Source organism: Ambystoma mexicanum, chromosome 7p (genome assembly GCF_040938575.1).
Source record: "Ambystoma mexicanum isolate Mex_15411 chromosome 7p, UKY_AmexF1_1, whole genome shotgun sequence".
Lineage (NCBI taxonomy): Eukaryota > Metazoa > Chordata > Amphibia > Caudata > Ambystomatidae > Ambystoma > Ambystoma mexicanum.
In genome coordinates this window covers 263,836,793-263,849,373 of record NC_090939.1, presented here as the reverse complement: position 1 = coordinate 263,849,373, position 12,581 = coordinate 263,836,793, and positions in this window count along the sequence as shown.

Here is a 12,581-nt window from a genome sequence, read left to right as displayed (position 1 = left end):
AATTGCATCATGTTATCTATATAATTGTACATGTAAGAATTCTCACTTGCTTTTGTGTTTGTGTGCAATTTTATTTTGCTTTACTTTGTAATGATGTCCAGCCTTAAAACCATCAGCAACTGTATGTTATTAATTACAAAAAGAAGTATTCCAAAATATCTAGGTGTGGAACTTTTTTTGCTATATGGGAATGGTGAATGAATAGTGAGGGGATTTATCGTTTGACCAGTTCATTTGTTTGTTGTTTACTAATGTGCTACTTGTGTAATACACATTTCTAAACCAGGTCTGCCTTCAGCTGCTCGATTTACAGGCACTGTTTAGAACAATCACTGGCAAAGCCAACAGTTTGGGCTTATATAAGTATCAGACATTTGCCAGGCAATGTTATTAGATGCCCAGGTACTCATTTTGCACCTACCACCATCGCTGGCCAGCTAATAGCACTACAGCAGCGCCTGCCAAGTGTCTTTTCCATGCCCACACAAAAGTGGCATTGCCAATGCTTATTTCCCTGTGGAGTGCCTGTACAGGGCTCCTTTACTGTGTTACTCCTGTTGTGGGGGAATATGAAATTAAAGTCAAGGCAAATGGAGCAGTGATAAAAGCACGAGGCGGGCGAGCGGACGGGAGGAGTGACAAATCATTGCCACAAGTCTGTGCTAACTCTGAGCAGCAGACTAAAAGCTGCACTGATCAGTGAGGGCCATGCTGGGGTCTCTACCAACTGAATGAGGGCACCTTTAGTGGTTTCTATCAAGTGTAAGGTTATTGCTTAACTTCTAAGCTGTGTATTTTTATCCAAACAAATACTACTGTTTTAACTAATAATGCAGTGTTTGGTATAAAAGGCGTGCACCTTCATTTTTAGTTCAATCATGTCTACCAGTTTTGTAAATAGTGATGCAATTAATCCAATGTTTTAAAAGACCACCAGCAGATCTTTAAGTTCCTTTAATTGTATTGCATAATTTTGATTGAATTGAATTTATTTGTATGCATTGCTTCTCTGCCAGTAAATATATTATCCATAAACTACAGATCTTGCAGAACAATGCCCTTAGAAGTGCCTTGGGCATTTCCAGACGGTAACACATTTCAACTACTAGACGTAACAACAACTGGCTTTGCATCCAAGAAAGAATTCAGCTCAAAACAGCCTCTCTGACTTATAAATGCCTCAACAACGCTGCACCTCAATACCTGGCAGAACAATTCTGAAATAACAACCCCATTAGACCGACTAAAATGTCTAATATCGGCTGCCTTAGGGTGCCGAGGTACAAATCAAAAAGAGCAGGGGGCAGCAGCTTCCCAGTTTTGGCTGCCCAACTATGGAACTCCCTCCCCCCACTCTACGAACAGACCAATCCTTCTGCAAACTCAGAAAAGACACCAAACAATGGCTGATTGCCAAAGACACACTGCAACAGACCCCGAATTCTCTCCACGTATAGTCACACTATACTTGGGTACTCCTACCTCCTCGCCTGTTGGGATTGATTGAGCATTCCCCTGCGTTATACGACAAGGGTTGTTTTATGCCCTCATCTCTTACTTCCTTTTCCCGATCTGTACCGCCTACTTGTATCTACCTGTATATATTTTTCGTCAGTAATACTGTATTTCGCATGTACATACCATGCCTCCAGTCTAAGTTGTGTATCGTTATGTATGCCACATGCCTCTACGTGTAATTACTGTGTGCACTGCCCATTCTGTAACAGGAATATGCATATTTTTGTAATGCGCTCAGATACCTCAGGGGGTGGTGCGTGCTATAAATAAATAAACTAACAAACAAACAAACTCTGGTTGGGGCATGGCAGGGCAAGTCCCAGCATGACTGTTATTTATCTTGGCTGGAGGTTATGTCACCTTGTGTGTCTTTTGGTCGGGATTCAGGAGGGATACGGAGGTGTGGGGGGCACATAACTCGACTAGATCTGTGCACACTTACACCACTGCCAAGATGTGCGGCAGTGTAATTCAGAACTAGATGTTGAGGGTTCAGAACAGCTAACGGCTGCAGCACATCAAGAAAGCCATAAAGAAACCAGAGCAGTGGTGTAGCAACAAGTTGAGGAGGGGCTACAAGGCCGATCTGTGCAGGCTTCAACAGTTTTGATTGGAGCACTGCATCACCAAACATTTGGCACCATACAGTAGTCTCCGGCAGCTCAAATCCTAAGAGCAGGGACTGCCGGTAGATGCTGCATATGAATTATCCGGGACAAACGCATCCTGGCCTTTTGCATTAGTAATTATCTCACAACTCTGAGTGAAAGGGACACGCAGGCAGGTTGTAGAGCTTGTGGATGGAGCGAGCCATGGTTGCAAGCTCTCCACAGGCCCATTATTTCTTACTCTCCCCAATGTCATTTTCACTCACCAATTGAGAGTGGCAAGTGTACATTTTATGGCCTGCCAAAGATCATCAAGTCGGACATTGGCCCACCATTCACAAGTCAAGATATCACAATCTTCGTGCAGTATATGGGATTCAAGCACAGAAAGATCACCCTATTATAGCCTCAAGCCAACAGCCTTGTTGAGCGTTTCATAGTGAATGTCAAGAGGGTGTTACAGATCGCTCATGTCACCCATAAATCATTTGAACAAACAATTTACCAGTTTTTGTGTGACTAATGGCACACACCTCACAGCACCACCGGAGTGTACCCTGCTGACCTCATGTTTGGTCGAGTTGTAAGGACTTGATTGCCATAAGGACCTCACCAGAAAGAGATGAGTGAGCTTGAACAACAGGCCCGGGATAGTGACGAAGAAGAGAAGTCATGGATGAAAATAGTGGCAGATGCCCAGAGGGGGAAAAAAGAAATGGACATACAACTGGGTGATCAAGTAATAGTAAGACAGAACAAACAGAGGAAAGAAGACTCAAAGTTTAACCCTAAACATAGAAACTGGTCAGAGAAACGTGGCACGATGATCACTGGCAGCGATGGGGCTTGGTGGTCCATCACACGTATCATATTGCACGTCAGAATATTGCCTACTGGAGAAAGACGTTTATGGATCTATCCCCCCCCAAGTAAAGCGAGGGAATATGAATCTGAAGAATCTTATCAAGGAGACGTTGAAGACTCTGATGAAGAATGGCAGCATGAGACACCAAGCGGAGTGCAGTTGAGCCCAGAAGACCAAGGACCCGCCTAAAACCAATAACACTTATAGAAGAGATTTAGTAAATGATGTACTCATTATTTAAGAAAGTGGGAGAGGTTATGTTGTGGCCATGTGGCCTCATTATGTGGGAGGAGCCTACTTGCAGCCTGGGAGGTGGAAAGAGGAAGGGGCACAGCAACAAGCCTTCCAGTTGGATAATAAAGTTGGTAGTGACAAGACGTCAAGGGCCCGTTTTTTTCTTTGTACGATTGAGACCCACTTGCAGAGATATCCCCACAACAGGGGGATATCTCAGGCTGCTGGTGAGAATAGATGTGCATGTGATCAAAAAGAGGCTGCCCTCCAACATGGCTTAAGTAATACAGGTTTGCAGACATTTAGCAATGTACCTAATCCGTCGATAAAAAGCATGCCCAAGTATTAGAAGGCCATATTGGAAACAAAAATGTCATTGTGGAGCCACGAAAATGTACAAAGCCCTTCTGCTATTTCCTTCTTGTACCATACAAACATCTACTATTAGTGTCTGTCCCGCATGTGTGTTATTTATAACTGGGAAAATACATTATCTGTAACCATGTGGTCAGTTTCTTTATCAAGTCAGATTTTCTGCAGAATTACACCTTTCTTTATCAAATCAGATTTCCTTTAGAATTATATTCAGGCCCATCACACTTTGTCGAAAGTCTGCATTTTTAGTGCTTCATTTAGAGTTGAAGCTATACCGTGGATATGCCAATTAGTGACTGAACGATTTCATGTCTGGGCGCTGGTTCGAAATACTTGTTCACCGTAATTTACTGGTAACCAACAAAGTAGGTGTGTTCTCATTAGAGCTGTGACAAACAATTGACACGCAAGATCTTTATCTTGCTATGGGTTCTAAAAAAAGGCTGGACATTTGTTCTTAGTGTTACATAAGGATTTCTCTCTTTCTTTCTTCACATACACAAACACAAACACAAACACACACACACACACACACACAAACACAAACACATAAACCCATATCGCGTCCAAATACTGAAGGTTATAACAAACCTTACATAGGAAAATGCAAAAATATGTTTTCTGAGAGGTAGAAAAATGCTCTGTGTAGTGTGCCAGTATGTGCAAGTGTCTTGTGATGTGAATTATGGAAGGTTGTAGCCATAAGGGTTCCAGAGTGTGAGGAAGAGCAGTTGAGAGAGTGAGGGCCGACTGGATGGATGAACGCTGCACTACTGGTGGGTTTTATGGAGCATTATGAAGTAATGGTGTTCTCAGGCACACACACCATGAAGGAGTCAGGCGGTACGCTACAAGTAAGTTTATTCCTGGCCCTAAGCACAGGTAGGTCAGATGATAGAAATAGTGGGAAATCCACTCCAGCCAGCATAGCAACTTCAACTGTCACTGTAGGAACCCATAGAACCCTGTGCCATCAACACTCCAGGCTCCATGTGACCTCACCATCCTGTATCCACACACACAGATGCCCATGTTACATCACCATCCTGCATCCACATCCAGATGCCATTACAACACTTCTCCCTCCCTAATAATCCACACAAGGAGAACATCCACAACACTACCAATCATTTCTTGCACAATCCACGTGTGGCCAGCACGCAGACCAATTAAGACCAACGACAAAAGTCCCCGATCTGTGCATGCCAAGCAACCCCTACACCACACTACCAACACACTGTAAAAGTCACACACATGCATGATGACCACTTGAAAGCCCTGTCATGCCATGACCGCCTAAACATGCACAAAAAAACTGGAACAGAGAAAAATATTGAATACTGGAACTGGTATGCCTAGATGTGAAAGCAACATCATGGCAAAGCAACTTGGAAACGCACAAGCTCCAGAAAAATTGAGACCTGGTACGCCTATATGCGACCACCAACTCCAAACATAAAGTCCAAAAGCAAATGAATTTCAAACTCCACCGAAACTACTGGAAACACATGAAACCCAAAGTCGAGCTCCAACCACCAACTGGAACACGCCCCAAACACACCAACCTATTGGAACTCACTATTCACCACCTATTGGAACTCAGACACACACACATATGCACACATATACCTTTTTCTACAAAGAGGACATTTATCTTTTGGAGATAATAACAAGTCTCTGTTCTGATATAATGCTAATTTGGATGAGTCCCTCACTAATTTTTTAGGATATCCTAAGTCAATGAGCTTTTAAGTCAAGAAACTGGTTTCATCTGATACATTTGGACTTCGGAACTGCTTTTATTCCATCTAAGGAATTGTCCAAATGGATATTAGTTTAAGTATGCCTGGAATGATGACTTGTGGTAATGGGGAAGCACATTTTTGTTGGTAGGTTTGTGGTATGTTCTCATTTTGATCGTATTGTCTAGTAGATAAATGGTCAAATCTAAAAAATGCGCATGTGTATTACTCATAGTGCGTGTGAATTTGAGATATGAATTGCTTTTTGTTCAGCCATTAAATGAATTCAATTGCTGAATCATTACCTCCAGTCAAGATGATAAGGATGGCGTCAATATATCTCATCCATGGGGTAATATTTTAAAAAGGATTAGTGTTGGCATAGATTAATTTTTTCTCAAACCACTCTACATATAAATTGGCTGGACTGGGAGTCATGGCTTTCCCCATCGCTGTGCCTTCAGTCTGCTAAAAGAAACCATTACTAAACTGGAAATAGTTATGTGTCAAAGCCAGTTAGATACCCTACATACAAATTTGATTAGGAACTGGTAAAGCCAGTTTCAGTTGTTTCTGGGAAACTTAGTTTAGTTTCCACAAAGATGTCTGGCCCATAAGCCAACAATGCTGTGATAGTTCCCGGTTACCATTCTAGAGTCACACTTTTGTTTTCTTGTGATCTGAGAGCACAACATACTGTTGTGCTGTTATTTTTAATTAATTTTGCATTAATTTCAATGCACAGAAACCAGAGGCATATAGACACTAGTTACACAAAGTGCATATTGGCATTTGGTAGTTACAGGTAGGAAATTCGGCACAGCGCAAGGCTGTGTGTGTCACATTTGGTAGTTACAAGTAGGTATAATTCTGTTACAGCGCAAGGCTGTGAATGTCACAATTGGTGGTTACAGGTAGGTAAAATTCCGTTACAGCGCAAAGATGTGAATGTGTCATGACCCGGTCTCTCACATCAGGAGCCAGACACCTGTCCAAGCATTCTTGGAAATTGCCGTGGCGTTTATTGCACCGACAAGACCGGGGAAAAAAACTACATTTCCCAGCATTTCCAGGATGGAAGCGATCACGTGACCCACACACAACATGCTTCCCGTCTTCCCCATACTGCGCCTATTAGAACTGCTTGGGAACGCTCCTCCGGTGCTCCTTAACTGTGTTGTTGCTTACAAGTTAAGACGCATATACTTTTTCCTGTTTTTCCTGGTATCCGGACTTTGGATTGTGAAAAGGACTGATTTTCATCTCCTCCCCGTTCTGTTCTTTGGCGCTGATTCCCCTCCCCTCATTGCTTCCTGCCTCCCTGACCTACGACTTTCCATTAACGCTGCTTTTGGATTACATCTTACCTGGCAACTTTGGTTTCCCTTGCCTTGTTCTGCCCGGAACTCTTTCAAGGCAAGCTGTCCCGGCATTTACCCTGTGGGATACAGACGTATTGTTTGCGATATATCGCCTTGCTAAACTACTCTTTTTCCTCTCATGGGACTAACTCTTCTTCCCCTCACGTGTGCACTATCAAACTGGTGGAGTACTTGGGACGCTCTGCTGCATACTGGTGGAGTACTTGGAATGCTTTGCTGCATTTTTCCACTGGCTAAGGGTGCATAACAAAACTGGTGGATTACTTGGACGCTCTGCTGCCTTCTCTACTGGTTAAGTGTACACAACGTAACTGGTGGATTACCTGGGACGCTCTGCTGTAATTCTCCTCTGGTTACTAGTGTACTACACATCTTGGTGAATTACCTGGGACGCTTTGCTGTTTTTTCCCTCTTTTCAATATGGATACACTTGTAGACGCGCCCTAGTGCCGTTCGGGTTAGGTTGTTGGGACTGCCAACACTTGGATCAAGAATTCTGGACTTTGGTCATCCCCTCTTCTAACGTGGTCTTCACTGTCAAGTAGGTTCATTGTTGTTACGCATCACACAGCAGGTAAGAGTTGGGTAACCAAGGGTGATGCTGCGGGTTTTGTACCATTGGAGTTCTTGATATTGAATCGTAATATTGTTTTTTCTCCTAGCTCTGTTGATGCTCGTGACTTTTCGCCCAAGCCCCTGGCCTGACAGGTATTATTATATCCTGCAGGCCGCACTCTTGGGAGGAAGGTTTTTTCTGTCTTCAGTTTACTGTTCTGCAGCAGTTTTGAACTATTTGCGTTCCTTTTCTCAGACCTTTCCACGACAGAATGTCACAATTGGTGTTTACAGGTAGGTAAAATTCAGTTACAGCGCAAGGCTGTGAATGCCACAATTGGTGGTTACAGGTAGGTCAAATTTCAGTTTCAGCGCAAGGCTCAGAATGTCATAATTGGTGGTTACTGGTAGGTAAAAAATCAAGAGCAGCAAGGAGGAGGATCATTGAAGTTAGTAGAGGGGGCTAACTTACCAAAAACAAGATATAGATGCTCCATTATCAAGTGTCAGAGTGAGTCAATATGGCCAGTGGCTTTCAGGTGTTGATTTTTCTTCCCGTTCTGATATGGATTCTGTATCTTGTTTCAACTATTTAAAACCACAGGAAGCATGGGCATCGCTATGGTTTAATCAAACTGAGACATTTTTAACTTGATTCTGCACGTCAGAATAAGACATGAGTAACACTGAAAATATATTGTACAGGCGTATGCACGGTACTGAATCCTGGTTTCAGTTCAGGCTTTTTTGTACAATCTATTAGGCACTATTCTTCTTGGAACACACCTCCACATTAAAGAAATGTTAAATTGGGGATGATGTTCATCTAACGACCTCTGCCACATTCGAAATGTAAGTCTATCTTCCTTTCTTCTTGAGTAATATCCTATCATTAGTTGATTCAGGATAGAGGGCACTTTTGGTGAGCTTTTCTCTATGGTTCACTTTTTTGGCATGTAGATATTGAGGACTGGTTATATTGGCAACTGGGATTCAGCTTACTTGGGAAGTTTTCCTACGCTTTCAACAAGGAAAAAGGTACTAATTAACCCTTTTTGAACCTGTTAATATAATAATCTTGGTAGAGGTTTTAAATTAAAGTAATGCTAATTAGGATACTGTTTGTTGCTCTTCCACTACACTACAAGACTCTTTCTTCTCCATTAATATACCCATTTTCTGTACAACGAAGTGTATATAAACACCCGAAATGTATATCCCTCAAATGAAGCAAATCAGAGGTTTTGGTCATTTTCAATAAATTGGTGTCTAAATAGTAGAACACTCTCAAAATGTATTCCCTGATGAATGTCCTTATTGAATATTTTGTGACATAAACAGGTTGGTTGCGAGATATGTGAACTAGGGCACACAAATTGATTACTAGAGACTGTAACAATCTTTAAAATGTGTGGGTATTATATGTATTGTTATTTGTTGTAGTAAGAGCTGGTGTATTATTGTTTTGGTGTAGCTTTGTTATGTATTAGTTTACACAGTTTTTGTTCTGTCTTCATTATGTTGGTGTACATTGATGAAATGTGTTTGCTCACACCAATGGTGAGATAATGAGATTAATTTAGTAGTTCTCTTTTTTTTTTACACATGAATATTTAATAATAAAATACACGTTTAATATATCCCTTTGAGGTGGTTTTATGGATAGCCTACTAATGTAATATATGCAATAAGCATAACCAGGTAGTGGTGTCCGGTCAAATGTTCGAATGCATTTGATCGAATGACAAAATGCTCGAGTCAATTTGACCGAAAACAAAAAGGTAGATTTTTTTTTTAAAGTATATATTTTTTTGTTGCTCTAGTATAGGTAAAAAAAGGAGTGTTTGGGGGGGGACCCCCCCAAAAAAAATGAAACCCTTTTTTTCGGTCAAATTGACTCGAGCATATTGTCATTCGATCAAATGCATTCGAGCATTTGACCTTTAACCCCAGGTAGTGTAGGCATCTCTCTATTACTGAAGTTCTGTGAGTTAATGTACATTTGGTTAAGGCATGCGTACAATTACATAAGAGTTCAGATGATTTGAGGCAGTTCATCATAATTCAATATGGTAAACACGAGTGAACCATGTATATATTTTCCATCACATTACTAATTCTAGACAAATTATATGAAGTTCCCTCTCCTGGGTAGTCCACCTCCCCCTGTGATCATTCAAACGCAGTGCGCAACCCAATCCAAGAGGCTGGCATCTGACTCTATGATAAAATCTGGAGTAATTCCGAAAATAGCCTTGCCATCCAGTGCTTACATGTGGTGTAGCCATCATTGCAATTGCAATTCCGTCCTGGCTTCTGAGGAAAGGTAACTCCTGTACTCATAAGTGAGGGCCTTTCTGAGGTGTAGAGTTTTCAACCTCTGAAGGGCTCGATAATGTAGAGAGCCTGGAACAATTGCCTTGCCTGGATCGACACAGACAAAAGTCCCACAATCAGGTCTAACGATCTTAGAGATATGTGCTGGGCCGCCAGTACTGTTTTGATTTCCTTCTTTGTGGGCTTGATCTTGGTAAGGGGAACTTGAAGAGATACCTGAATAGTACCTATTTGGAAATCTAGGAATTCTATTATCTGGCAAGGTTCCACTTGGGATTTCTCCCAAATGATGACGAAACCTAAATCTTGAAAGAGATTTATAGTGATCTCTAAATCACAGGCCACCAAGTTCCGAATGGTGAAGGCTTTCACTGCCAACTTCATTAACCTGATGAAGCACCATGGGACAGACGACAGACCGAATGGAGCAGCTCTAAATCTCCGCTACTTCTCCTCTTGCACACGATGGGTAGGATAAGTCTTGGAGGTCCTTGAAATGTATGGTCATGCAAGCGCTCCCTTTCTTTTCCGGACCGTCCAAAAGCACGACTCCCACCTTATCTAAAGATGTAGAAAGGCCCACATATTTAAAGATGCCTTTGATAAAATGCTCTCCAAACAAAAATGATCCAACTTCAATACTCTCTGGATGCCAGGTCTGATAAATTGGGATCTAGAGGAAAAATAATCCCTTTTCCTTGTTCAGCCGCAAAGGCTATTAGTATTCTCTAGGAAGCATATGGTTCTTTGTATACACTCACAGAGGGGTTCTGGGTCCACTGTGTCTCCAATCTCCATGGCCTCTTCTGCTAAATCAAATATTTTGGCAGAGGACCTGAGACATCTAGAACTCTGTCGTGAAATAATTTTAGGGTCCCATCCAGACCTATTTTTGTGTGTTTACTCGAATTAGCCAGAAACCTGTACAGTTGAATATCCAGTTCAAGTGCAACGATTGATTTTTTGGAATGTGAAAGGTCGGAAACATTCCGATTACAATTTGTTACGTCTCTTCCCTCACCAGAGTTCTCAATCTTACATCCAAACATTTAGACACATGGGCCAAGGGCGCCCATTCCCTACCTAGGATCTGCAACCTTGGAAGGGGCAAACAAAGGAGTGCCCGAGAATCTAATATACTTTGTGTACCTCAGATGCTTCAATAGAAGAGAAACCATGTCTCTAACCCATAAGGCTGGGTTTGGCCCTCTGAGACCAAAAGCAGGTCAGAGGAATCTGATTCTTCATCAGCCTTGCCCCCCCAAGGAAGATGAGAAAGCAATTTAACGCTTTCTTTTATTCACGTTTTTACATTTGTGAGGGGAAATTCCCTTTTGCATCTTGTGAGGGCTTATGTTGTGAAACTGCCTCAGTCGACTTTGTACTAGGTGCTTCTATTAAGGATTCCTCTGGTGCAGATAATTCAGCAGACCAAAATTGCTCCTCACAATCTGAAATTGCACCCACCATTTTAACTTTTCTTTTCTTTGAAGACTTATCTACAGACACTGACATTTTATCTAAGGCAGAAGTCATAGTACTGGACAAAGATTGGACCGCTCCCAACAGAGAGGAATGGAGCTGGATCTGATCCTGAAACTCAGCACTTATCCCACATGTGGCCTCTGCAGGACTCGAATATATCACCTCCACACTGATAAAAAAAAGAAGAAAAGAATGTAAGCTAGAACCTAGACACAGTCCCCACACCATAATGTCCCGTTAAAATGATCTGAACTTAAAACCCAAACTACTTTGAGGTGACAGAGCTTTGGCAACAATGTATCTGTTGTGCATGTGAAGTATTCAGTTAATGAAATAGATATGGGACGACTCGTCCTATGCATGCCCACCACTTCAGGACAGGCACAGTTAGAAAAGACGTGCAAGCATTAGTATTATTATATCGGAGAAAACAGCCTCATGACTTCCCTTGGCCCAAGGAAAACAACACAATATTTAATTCAAATCATCCACAGGTCGCGCACTGCACTGCAACCGACCCCACCTTGCTCAGAGTTCTGTGCCTGCTTGGGCAAGCCGCTCTGCACCCAGTGGACGATCGTGGGTAGATAAAGTCCAGTAATAAACAAAGGAATAGCATTGTTATTCGGGCAGTAGCGCCTTTGCATTAAACCGTAATATAATGAAGTGCCTACCTCCTTGGCCTACCTCGCAGCACTTGCCTCGGCACCCACCAGCCTCATTTCTGTAGGCTTGCACTTTCTACCCATAGCATTTACCATACTATGCACTTTATCTGCTGCTCACCCACGAGCACAAACATTCCAGAACTTACTCCCAACCGCCACTTACCCTCTTCTCGCTGCACTTGCACGTTCTGAATACTCGCAAGTCATAGTAGGTCCGTCTTTATCTTCCACTGTATTCATTGTTTTTCAATTCCATGTTCCCTCCCCGTTGCCCTGTCGGCGCTCAGGGTTGGATTGGCCCCTTGGCCTTTCGGCCCGTGGCCGGGACGAAATCGTTCCTCGGGAGTGGGGGCCGGTTTGGCAAAAAAAAAAAAAAGACATTTATTTTTCTATTTCAAAAAGCCTTTCATCCTTCTTAGGTCAATAAATGAGTACCAACACAGGTTGGGTGATATTGTGTGCATATTTGTTCTATAAAAAAGAGCTTATGCGCAAGTGCTATACATTAACATATTATCATTTGGCTTTGGACGTCTGCTTGGATTCACAGTAATTTGAAACACAGATATTAATGATACATATTGTGATCCGTTCTTGTATGAAATGTATATCACATTAGTGAAATCATAACCATATTTTTCGTAATGTCCTTAGAAACAATGCTATTTGATGCCACTTCCTGTTTTGTTAAGTGGTGAAAGGTCGTGTTTTATCTCTTCCCGGGATGTCACTTTGGGGTGGGGTCAAATGACATCACTTCTGATGATGCCATCAGAGGTCAAGGGTCGTGAGGCGAGGGAAGGGCCACTTTT